This window comes from Trachymyrmex cornetzi, unplaced genomic scaffold (assembly GCF_001594075.2).
Source record: "Trachymyrmex cornetzi isolate Tcor2-1 unplaced genomic scaffold, Tcor1.1 scaffold205, whole genome shotgun sequence".
In the NCBI taxonomy this organism is placed as follows: domain Eukaryota; kingdom Metazoa; phylum Arthropoda; class Insecta; order Hymenoptera; family Formicidae; genus Trachymyrmex; species Trachymyrmex cornetzi.
This window is the reverse complement of record NW_017296691.1, coordinates 1,062,181-1,075,423: the sequence shown is the minus strand read 5'-3', so window position 1 is coordinate 1,075,423 and position 13,243 is coordinate 1,062,181. Positions and strand designations below refer to the sequence as shown.

Below are 13,243 nucleotides of genomic sequence, written 5' to 3'. Positions count from 1 at the left end.
TTTTGATATACAATATTTATAAATACCTATAAAGTTTAAAAATAATTTTGAAAAGTTTGTAACTTGTAAGATGTTAAATATTTTTTTGGAATACCTCCATCAATTGATGCAAAGTATGTACCTTTACTCGAAAATATACACATCACTCCTTGCAATAATCTGATCTCGTATGTCCGTTAAGGTCAAAATTCAAATCTTTTAAGGTTAGGTATTAAAAGTTCGTACACACGATACACACACTGCACATATTGCGTTCCATTTAAGCGTGGCAAACTGTGTTTGAGTGTGTTATACTGTGTCGGTTTGTGTCTCCTAAAAGGAAAGCAGCCAATGTAAATATAATTTGTGTGTCAGAATTCAGAATAGAATTCTATTTATGTATAATCTTATGGAATAATACAAGCAATATTTGAAAAAATACAGCACATATAGAAATAAATATATTAAAATGCATGAATACATTTACAAAATATATGGCTTAAAATTGTAAGTGAAATTTTATCTTAAAATATAATGTGCTATTTATGAATTGTATACAATACTTAATATTATGATTAAATAGACTATCTTTATATAAATAAAATTCAAGATTAAGAGAAAATATATTCAAAAAAGAGTCAATTGTTCACATTCAGCGTACGTATAAAATTATAATGTAAGCATAGATAAAACTTTAGTTTTTTTTAAACTCGTCACGCTTACTAGAAATTTACTCGGGTCAAATAAATGACATAAAAAGAACATTTCCGCAATTTACAGCTGCGGTTGCATCCGGAGAGTCACGCGTACCAGTTTACCAACGCACTTACGCGTTACCAAGGACTGTATGCGCGGAGAAGCACGGATAGTTTTACATAGTTTTACGCATCCACGAGCCGCGATTATCCGCGGTAACATCTGTGGCTTCATAAATGAAGGATCAAGATGAGTGTCACGTTTATAGTAATCTAAGGTTACTGACATTATATTTGCAGTTCATGGTCACATGTAGGAGAACTTTTTTTACGAAAATTTTATATTAGACTCATAAATTATTTAATTACGGAATTGCATCTGTTTATTTTTATTTAGGTACTTGGATAAGAATAAATCTTACATTGTATTTGGATAAAAATAAATTTTATATCGTGACTTAAGTTTTACTATTGCCTATCGAGATGCAACTTTCTGAACAGTTTTAAACTGTATACATACATTGAGAAAAAATGCTGTTGATTCAATTAAAGTCTATATTACGGGCTGTCACTAACTTAAGTGATTAATTCATATGTATTTTTATTGACATAAAGGCATAAATTATTATTTCAATAATCAAGCCTTTATGTCAATAAAATACACGCATGAATTAATCACTTATGATAGTGACAGCCCATAATATAGACTTTAATTAAATCAACAGCATTTTTTTCTCAGTGTATATATGGATAAAAGATCAAGTAATTTGAATAACGGTATTGTAATACATTAACCATTTATTAATAATTAACTTGTGATGCATTAAATAATCTATTTGCTTTTATTTTATTAAGAAAAATTTTCCGTACCGATTATGTATTTGTTTATGTTTCGCGAAATTTTTTTGGAGTTTATTTCTTGGATGGCTTATTGCAAAAAGAAAGCCGTTAATCGATTATTTTAATAACTGTCGTAATATATTAAGTAGCATAATACGAAATTATATTTAAAAAAGTGGAGATTAAAACCAACGGTCAACGGATATTCAAAAAATAGAAGCGCGTTGAAAAATTAAATTCAACAAAATATGTTTCCTAAAAAAGATTTTCCTTTATAAAAGCATAGATATTGTGTTATGCGAGAATGCCGTATTCTTTAACCATCATTGAATTAATTAGCATGTTGTATTGTAGGAATTTTTAAGAATTTGAATACCACTAAAATTTCCCGTAACGTAAATGCTAGTATAATTTAAAGACAAAAATGTTTTGAACTGTGGAATATTTATCGTAGTTTTACATACATTAAAATTGTGTAGGTAGCCATCGGCATTGCACAAACTACGTTGTTTATGGATGACGAAGATGAGTTATAGAACAAGACATTTTTTCATCTCGAAGTTTTAAGAATACCAATGTATATTTATATATATTTAGAATAGAGGAAGAAGTAATAGGTTTCTCTTTATGAATTATTCCGCGTTGATGTATGCATTATATTTCTAGGAAAATTGTGATCGCGCATATGATAACATAAGTACAAAGCGCGTGTGGAATAAACCCGGGAACAACATAAAGAATGTTAGTTGAAAATTGTAATAACAATTGTAAAAATATCGAAAAGTATCTATCTACTAGATAACAGTTTTACTGTTTAAACTTGAAAAAAAAGATAGATTAATAAATAGTTTACAAGCTTATGAAAATTTAGAAAAATATTTCTGTTTCATTACAGTTATGAATTATTAATTATTTATTATTTTTACATTATTACGACATTTTTAAATTATTACATAGCTGACTATAACATTTTACATACGTACTTCCGGTGTTAGCTCATTTACAGGCATTTTTTTACATAATTGATTTATTCATTTGAGCCCAAATTGTTTATTAAATTATAACATTTTGCTTGAAATAAATTTTGTAATAAAAAAAAAATATATATATATAAAATCTTTTTTTTTTTACGTTTTCTCTCGAAGGTTGAAAAATATCCACACTGACCTATACTTGAGTCACACTTTCGATTTCGTTTCGCCGGTTTTATTGAACTTTTTTATGAACCTGTAGGCGAAGTGGACGCGAATGTATCAAAGGATGTAAATCATGGTGCAACGGGATAAAGTTTAATGTCTTTGTCCTTGTGAATCTTGTTGAACGACGCCACGCCCTTATCGCAAATTGGTGTTTGCTTTTTACTTACACACATATGCATACACATGTGTATACATATGTGTACAGCTATATTGGGCGATAAAGACGTAACGTTGCGCTCGTGATTATGGCGTTGCTCGTGGGTGCGATAATGCTCCATACACCACACAGGCGAATTCATTCCGCTTGAGCTGAGACATGTCGCGTCGCTCGGTTCTTATAAGGATCGAAGAAAAAAAACACTTGCTACCCTATCTCGAATTTCACGATAATAAATGATGAAACATTGACAGCTATAGTCTTGAATGGTCGAATAACGACACAAGAATTTTTGCTTGATTTTATTATGATAAAACGCTTGAAGAGTACAAATAGCTAACAATAACTGCAAATTTATTGATTTTTAATTATATCAAAAATATAAATTATACGTTAATATTAAATTAAAGTAAACGACAACGAATAAATGACATAATGTAAGAAATTTACATAAAAATAAAAAATTAATTATTATTTCTCTCCATCAAAGATCAGTATTATTCTACATAAAAATTTTAGATATAATTAAATTTATTTATATTTCTATAAATTATTTTTAAAAACTGGTATTTATTTTGAAAGTGTCTTAAAATAAAATATTGAGAAATTATTTTTGAGAAAATTAATTTTCGGTTTTTGAATATATATTTGTTCTTCGACTGTGGGTGTTCGAAAAACTGTGAGTTTACCGTATTACTTATATTTTTTATCAATTAAGCAACTGTTTTGTATATATGTATCCTCACACATCAGTAATTAAGAGGATATTTTAATAGAAAATCAAGTATAATAGCGTCATTAAAATACAAAGAACTATATCCCGTTAATGTTCCATCCATAATGATAGATTTCTAAACAATAGACATTACTGCCACGATACGGAGGTAAAATCCAGGTCTTTTTTTAAACAACTGCATGAAGAAGTAATTATATTTTCATGTATCTTGTAATTATTACAATATACATAACAGTATTTGCTAATTTTATTGTATCAAATCAAAATTTGTAAAAAATTAGTTCATAACTGTATAAAAAGTCTCTGTAGTGATATTAATAGTAATATATATATATATTTGTTATAGTTTTAATTTGTCTAAAAAATGTACGATAACTTTTACAATGTAAAGATCATATTGTGAGAATGTTTTTATCTCAATTTCTATATAAAATATATAAATATTTTAGTATATTTAAGTATCTATAAAGCTGCATTAATAGCATATTAAGTACACAGAATTAAAAAAATTTCGCTATTGGTATTGAAATTCACTATGCATTTAAATATTCGCTCGATCATATTGACTGACATATATACAAGTATACTACAACTACTACAAACGTAGTGCGTTATATTAATTAATGTGTACATCTGCGCTGAAAGAGAGCTTTTCTATATCAAAATTAACAAGAGATCATTGTTCTCGGATAATATTCAGGAAATGCACGTTTCCAACAGCTGACGCGATCTCACGTGTCAGCTTTGCGTAATGTGTTACGCAATAATCGCGGCAGCAGCATGATAGAACCATGGACCGCATTTGTTATAATTGTCTCGGGCAAAACATTAATCATTATTTGCGTAACTGTTTATTACCATCATTTTATTTTATTAATGCATGTCTCCCAGCTCTATCTTTTTTCAATTTTTTGATATTTGAGTATATAGTAGAATTCGATTAAATTGCTAGAACAATTACTAAAGACCGATTGCATAGATAAGATTTTTAAGATTACATTAATTTACATTACTTAAATACTTATTTAATTGATAAGTAAAATCGATCGGTCATATAAAACAAGTGTATATAAAATGCATAGATGTGAAAGAGCAGGTAGCATCGCCGCGTCGTTAGCGCCTAAAGTTGCTCGCACGGAAGATGAAAAGTGCGTTCCGTTTCACATGATGAACATGATGTATCAATGGCTGCGTTCAGCAGAAAACTAGCTTTGCAACTGTTGTAAAATTTTTTACTATGATTGGTCTTACTCTTAGTTCCTCACTGGATTAAAATGTATAAACTAATCATATTCAAGAGTTTTACAACAATTACAAAGCTGCTTTATCTGTTGAATGCAGCTATTATGTGTATTCAGAACAACAACCACTCACTGGGCGCTTAGTGAGCTCTTTCATTCGATTGGTATATTTCGTTAGATCCTAAAATATAGACCAATCAGATGAGAGAGCTCACTGAGTGTTCAGTGAGCGATTGTCGTCCTGAATTTTTATTTTATCCTTGTTGTTTCATCAAATATCAAAAAGGGATAAAATGATATATCATGCGCGAAATAAAATGCACTGTAGATCCTATCGTCATGTTATAATTGTGTTCCTGTTACGTTTGCAAAACACAAGACGAATCGGCTCCAGACGAGTGATATCACGAATCGATCAAACGGTAATCGAAATACATCAATCCTCTATATTTCAATGTTATAACTATCGCCTAATATAGATTTAACGTTTGTATATTGATGATATGTTAAAATGCATGTTTTGCAATATTTGTGCGATCAAAAATCTATCGTGCGAATAAAGTATCGACTATATTTTCGAGTAATGCGAATATCGCAAGTAACTACCTACAATATTAACCCTTACCGTATTAATATGGGTAGCTAGTGACCGAGCGATTCCTGTTCGTGCAAGTTTTTTTGAGTCTTTCGGTAATTATAAATTATACTACATTTTATTATTTTCCAAAATAAAGAGTCAATATTTATTCTAGAAAGTTGAAAGTATGTTGGTGAATTTTTAGAGATTTTTAAAATTATTTTGAAGAGGTGAGAGAAAAAACGAAAAGATTTGAAGTGACCCTTGATGGTATGGATGAGGCACCAAATTGTAGATGATACGGTAAGGATTAAACGTCTGTTACGTCGTTATAATTTATAATAATTACTATCGTAAAAATAAGCTATTTATCGTTCGATAAATAGAAAATACACGAAGGCGATGTTCAAAAGTAAAACGCGTAGCGCGCCACGCGCCGCTTTTGGCGCGCAAAGTTGGCGCGCAAAATTAACCACGCGCGCGAACAATGATGCCAACTCGCTGCCCTCTATATGTTATCCATAGCTGGCACAATACGTAAAGGGAGATAAGTAGGGATAGCTTGGCAGCAGTATCCTACATCGCGCAACCCGTCAAGCGGCAGTGTATTCAGTGTTATTGATAGTTCTAGAATACAGGCACGGAAATCATAACTCAATCGGTGCCCGGCGCGCTTTTTTCTGGCTATCGCTTTTCCACACAATACTGAGTGGCATATTGCAAGCGAGAGTTGACATCGTTGCGCAGGAGACGCGGTCGTTTCGCTATATTATGTTCCTGCTTTATTTGCAGAGCGCGGTGGACAATTGTGGATAATGTAGACACAAGACGAATCCTCCGCAGGAGTATAGAATCGTTATGAATCGATCAAGTATGTGGTAATCGCAGCTTATACTTTGTATCACTCTTGTTGCGATATCTTATACCTATCGCTGAATATAGATCGCTTATATTGATTGACAGCGCGTATTTTGCGATAATTGTTCGGCCAAAAAAGTATCGAGCGAAAAACAAAACGACGATCATGTTTTCTGATATTGCGAATATCGCGAATGTCTACTAATAGTAATGCACATTATTTAGATAAACAATAATTGAAAATAATCGTCAACATAAAGGTATATTATTTTTTACTTGATACCAAAAATGCATGAACGCGTTCCAAAAATTGAACACCACACGTCATTTTTAGAACATATGAAAATTGACTCCTTAATTATAAACAAAACGTTATGACGAAAATATAAACCTAGCAAATAAGCTGTTATTTATTGTCATTTTAACGTTAAAATGACGTTAAAACAACGACAAGTAATGTCAGTTTGTTTACTAACAATTAAATTTACTAAATGCAATGTTATAAAGTATAATATAAAAAACTATAACGAAATGAGCTACGTAAACTAATAACCACTTTTTAGCAATTATAGAAAGTAATTATAATACTTATCTATGAAATATATTACCTCACGATCACGATGTTCTATATTATACTTTACTGGCAATAACAGAATGAACTATGTATAAACTGATGCAATCGAGTTATACACGAAAAAAAAGTTTGGTTGAATTAACTGGAATGAGCGATCTAGAATTTTGGTTAAGTCTACTAGATTTCTGATTAAATGTACTAAATGTTGATTATTTCAACTAGAATTTTAATAGATTTAACCATAAATTTTAGTAGGTTTAACTAGAATTCTGGATCGTTCATTTTCTATCAGAATTCTAGTTAATTCAACCAAACATTTTTTCCTGTGTATGAACAGTACGACGTATTAATACTATCTGTTGAATTGACTATAATTATCCACAAACAACGAGTAAACCATATTGAGTACTAAATCACATAAAGTCCGGTTACTTTGATAATTATGATAATATAATACTAATATTTATTTAACAATAGAAGGAATTTTCTAGAAAACAATATGTATTATACATACATGTGTATGTATGTATATTACTTTTCTGCACCAACTCTTATATAAAATTTAATCCTGAATTAATATTTGAAAATAGAACAGATAAAATTATAAAATAATAAAACAACAAATACTTAGTACATTGTAACAAACACTTTTCTATATTATGTATAGACAACAATTTTATTTACTCTAATTATATACTCTTTTTATATATATTCTTTATATTTTTTAATTTCTTGCATTGTATGTACATATATTTCAAAAATACGAATATTTTATTATCTTTTGTCTTTACTTCCAAGTGTGTCAAGATGAAATATTTGAATGTAAAATATATTTAAAAAACATTAAAGAAACGACCACATCAAATGAACCTATTTTTGTCATTATTTTCATATTATTGAGCTTGAGTTATAATCAGAATCAAAGTGTTCACGTTGATCTATGAATTGACAATTAGTAAACAAAATTTGAGCCCTTAATAGTTTTCATGAATTGAATAGTTTTACTTAAATTAACGAGATATCGTGAGTAATAGCAGAAGCCACTTATACAGAAATGATTAAAAATAACTCAAACTAAATGTAACGTGATATTACAGATTTAAAAGTGCATGCACAATAAATTTCATAATGAAGAGGTATTCAGGATTAAATTTATACTAATCTGTTATAACATATCTATTTTAAGGCAACGGATGTATGGAACGCTATACATACATTTATCCATATATTTTTATTAAATGGATGCGTACATGCATCTAGATATATAGTATATTAATGAAAATACCACAAATCCGTTACCTCAATAAAAATATTAATACATCACTAACCAACCTGATGCGCAACGGCGGAGTTACATCTGCAACGTCGCTACGATGATTCTGTAACAAATAAATTAAAATCCGAATTAAAACAGAGTAAAGAAATAATTATTACTTTAAAAAATAATTGCTTTATGAACGCATGTAGTTTGCTGAAAAATAATCATGCAATTTTGAAAATATAATTTTTGTAAGCGTCGAACTTTGTATCCATTATTTAATTTTAAATATAAAACAATTATATATTTTCTAAAATAATTATATATTTTTTCTAAAATAATTAGTGGAAAGTCACCGATATCGATATATCACTTTGTTTTTAGATAATATTTCTTAAATAAAAGGTAAAATAAAACTTTAAAAACATAAGCACAAACTAAAAAGTGTCTTCCATCAGATAATATAAGCAGTTTTTATAAATTATTGTTCGCAATTTAGCAATAATTAATTTTTTTCATAAAGGTAAGCGTCTGACAAAATGGGCTCTAAAACTGACACAGTAGGCAATAGTGTTATGTATTCCTATTTTTTTTCTTTTACAGGAATTATCGGCATAGAGTACCTACAAGTGAATGTATATAAGATATTCTAGAATCTTTTCACTTCGTTACAAAATATTTTTATTGAATTATATGCATATTTACTATATGCTGTTTTGCAAAATGCAAATATGTAACGCGATAGTTTTTCAAGAGTTATTCTATACATATATGGACGATTGTTTTCAGCTCCAATAAAACTATTTGACATTATAAAGTAACATTATAAAGATTAAGTTAGTTCATGATCTGTTTTACAGACAGGTGTGGCGGTTTACACTGCATCCCAATTTTATATTTAAAATTATATTACGAAAAAACTAAGAGAAAAAATAATATAAATAAAACTGATTTAGAAAACTACAAGCATTTAGAATAACGTAATATTATCAATAATATAGTCACTCTTACTTAAACTGCGCAATTTAGAAAAGAAAATCGTAAAAATTTTATTTTCACACAATAGTAGAATTCGTTTTTAATTGATTTGATATAGAAATAAGCCACAAATATACGAATTATGAGTTTGTACTTCTTTAATTAGCTAAACAGATCATGATTTTATTAGTATTAATAAACTGCAATAATTAGTTTCTGAGAAATAAGAGGGTGTCGCTTTAGGCGATCTATGTCCGTATTGGCGAATTTCCTCTCTATATATATTCTCTAAAGAAGATCTTAGCAAAAATAAATTTGTACATAATTTTAAAGTATTGTTAACATTACTTAAAAATTTCATACAAATTAATTTTTACTAAAACCTTCTTTAGACAATATATATAAATAAAATTTAAACAAAGAGTTATTAGAGGTAGCTCGACAACATAAAAAAAAATAAGAAAGAGCATACATCCACATACGCAAGTTATTATTTGTACAAGTCATACATTTAAAATAAAATTACATGTAAACGTTTCGGTCAAGCCGTGACCATTGTCAGTACAATTAAGAGAATGCAAATGTTAAAAAATATAATTTAGTACAGTAGGATGTCGCAGTACAAAATTCCAAAAATTAATCCTGTCTTCATAATCCCTTTTACAGTGAAAATAATATTCTTGATAACTTGTTAAAACATGGGTCACTGTGATTACACGAAATTTCGTACAGAATAGTCTTACCATCTTATATAATATTTTTCCATCTGCGCTAAGATTCTTCTAACAAATTAGCATCGCATTATTGTATTATATTAATAGTTGTGAAAACACGGAATCTGGTAATTCCGTGTTTTAACATACAAGTTATCAAGAATAAATTCTTAATTTCACTGTAAAAAAGATTATGAAGACAGGATTAATTTTTGAAATTTTGTACTGTGATATCCTAATGTGCAAAATTATATTTTTCGAAATTTGCATTCTCTTGATCGTGCTGATGATAGTCACGACTTGACCAAAACATTTACATGTAATTTTATTTTAAATATATGACTTGTGCGAATAATAATTTGCGTATATGGCCGTATACTCTTTCTTATTTTCGTTTTAGAATATATATAATTATTATTTTAAAAAACATATATAATTATTTTATCTAAATTTTAAATAACTGTCGTTTTATCTAAATTAGATAAAAGAAGAGTTATTTAAAAATTACTTAAAAATTTTATACAAATTTATTTTTGCTAAGATCTTTAAAAAAAATATATAATATTATTTTAGAGAATACGTATATAATTACTTTACAGAATATACAATTATTTTATAGAATTATTTTATAGATTTATTTTATAGAATTATTTGATAGAGAGCACATAGAATTATTTGAATCATTTTATTTAACAACGATTAAAAAATAATCATTTTTTAATCATTGTCAAATAAAATGATTTAAAAACAAGCGAAAAAAGATTAATTTTACACAAATAAAAAATAATATATACCGCAAAGTTGCTCCACCAGTGCCCGATGTCTCTCCAAGACCTCCACCTCCTCTCAGAATATAATTGCATCCTCTCGCACAGGACACTCGCATCAAACACCTGCGAATAATGGACTATAATCGCGCGCGGACTATAACTTGAGTCCGATAACTTGAACGGCACTCCCGAAACAAACGCGCGACGCGACGAACCGGCTGCGGTTCGTTCATTTTCAAATAAATCGGCGACGAGGGTTAGCCGTTCCTACAGACAAGTAGCCGTATCGCGTGCCGCTCTTCACATTTCTTTTTGAAACATAATGATCGCAAAAAGTGCTAGATATAATACGAAATTTTATGAATATTCCGCACTTAGATATCTCCAATTTATATATATATATGTAAATGTATAATATCAATTCTATTTATACTCATTATTATATTCAACCCAAATTATTTGATAATTAAAAAATGTTTGCATTTATCTTTATTTCAAGAATGTATAACTCATTATTAATCTTCATTTGAATGTAAATCATCAAAAAAAATAACAAAGATTGAGATATAAAGTAACAAAGATTGAGATATAAAATAAAGAAAGAGATATAAAGAGTGAGATAAAAAGAAAGAGATATCCGAGGAGATATCTTAGTACACATCTTAATTTCCAGCAACATTAATATTTGGGCATCCTTACGTAATTATAAATCATCAATTCGTGCTCGTGAATATCTAATTTTCGTAGATCAATGCGCGACAACCGGAACGACGCGTGCCACACATCCGTCTCGCTTAGCGAATGCCGATGTGATGACGTAATCGACTACGACGCCGCGCGGCCCGCTCCCCCACGCTTTTCGTCGCGCGATCCGTCCCCTAGCTGTTCCGCGGGCGCCGTTTTTATACCAAATTATTGCGTATAAAATATATTCACGGTTTATTCGTTCATTCGTATTTTACATGATTTTGACAAACGGATATCGCCGTACATTTCACGTTTTGCTTATTGGCATCTCGGACACAATCCTATATTACTTGCATGATTCTTTTAAACTTAATTAGTAATTATTCGCGTGAGGTATTTTTAATATTCCATTATGTCTCAATTTTCATTTATTCTTTTTAATGATTCGTACTTAAATGAAGGTTGATAAAATATTCTATATATGTTCTTTACATGCAAATTTCCTTAATATCGTGAAACAATTTGTGCTAAATACAGCTTTGGCTAAAAGTATTAAATATCTTGTTAATCATTATTTAATTTTTCAGTTAATAAATTAATTTAAGACACTACTGTTACTGCAAATTATCTGTGTTTCAGAAATTCATGAAACTTACGTATGATGCCGAACATGGCTCGATAAAATAACGTACGAATTATTTAAAATAAAAAATATAAAAATAGTTTCTGGAAATTTATATAAAATATTAAAGAAGTAAGTCAGAAGTGTAGTTATTTAAAATAATGAAAACTATAAATAATTCTTTTAATTTTTTTATTTAAAATTTTTACGTATATTTGGACATCTTTAGAAAGTATTTGTAAAGTTGTATATTTATAACAAAATATATATAAATTGTTATAATTAAATGTAGTTGACAAAATGAGAAAAATGTACTTTTTTATACAAAAATGTAAAACTCTGAAACAAAAATGTTTAAAGGAAAGATATGTTTCAATATCTTAAAGTTGACATTCAAAATCATAAAAGAAAATATCGTTCAAGTGTCGACTGTCTAAAAAATTTAATTATTCAGTAACCCGAAGATTATGTTTTATTGCAATAATAAAATGCATTGTTTAAAACGTAAATGCAATGTACCTTCAATTTATAGCCATTCATGCTTATTAAAAAAACATATTCTTCGGGTTACTAAATAATTGAATTTTTTGGACAGTCGGTAGCACTTGAACGATTTTTTCTTTTGTGGTTTTGAATGTCAACTTTAAGATATTGAAACATATTTTTCCTTTAAATATTTTTGTGTTTCAGAGTTTTACATTTTTGTACAAAAGAGAGCGACTTTTCTCATTTTGTCAAATATATTTAGTTATAACAATTTATATACAATTTGTTATAAATATACAACTTTACAAATACTTTCTAAAGAGAGAGAGAGAGAGAGAGAGATGTCAAAATATACGTAAAAATTTTAAATAAAAAAATTAAAAGAGTTATTTATAGTATTCAGTTATTTTAAATAATTACTTCTAATTTATTTTTCTTATTTAATATTTTATATAAATTTTCGGAAACTATTTTATATTTTTTATTTTAAACAAGTCGTATCTGCTTTTTACCAATTTCTACGATTTTGTATTTTTTAATTAAGTTTCTGAAACTCATTTTATGTTTTTTATTTTAAATAATTCGTACGTTATTTTATCGAGCCATGGTCGGAATCATACGTAAGTTTAATGAATTTCTGAAACACAGATAATTAATTTGCAGTAACAATAGTGTCTTAAATTAATTTATTAACCGAAAATTAAATTATGATTAACAAGATGTTTAATATTTTTAGCCAAAGCTGTATTCAGCACAAATGTTTCACGATATTAAGGAAATTTGCATGTGTCTTTATATAAAGAACATATAAAATATTCAAAATCAACCATTATTTAAATATGAATCATTAAGAGGAATAATAAAAATTGAGAC

General features: G+C 28.4%; 1 protein-coding gene across 1 annotated transcript in view; it reads right to left on the bottom strand.

The window, feature by feature from the left end:
- LOC108759792 (puratrophin-1) overlaps positions 1-8,228 on the bottom strand; it is a 341,347-nt gene extending 333,119 nt beyond the window's left edge. Inside the window, exon 1 of the mRNA XM_018505420.1 lies at positions 8,185-8,228. The gene's annotated coding sequence lies outside the window, so the exon portion shown is untranslated. The remainder of the gene's footprint in view (positions 1-8,184) is intronic.
- Positions 8,229-13,243: the final 5,015 nt, after the last annotated feature.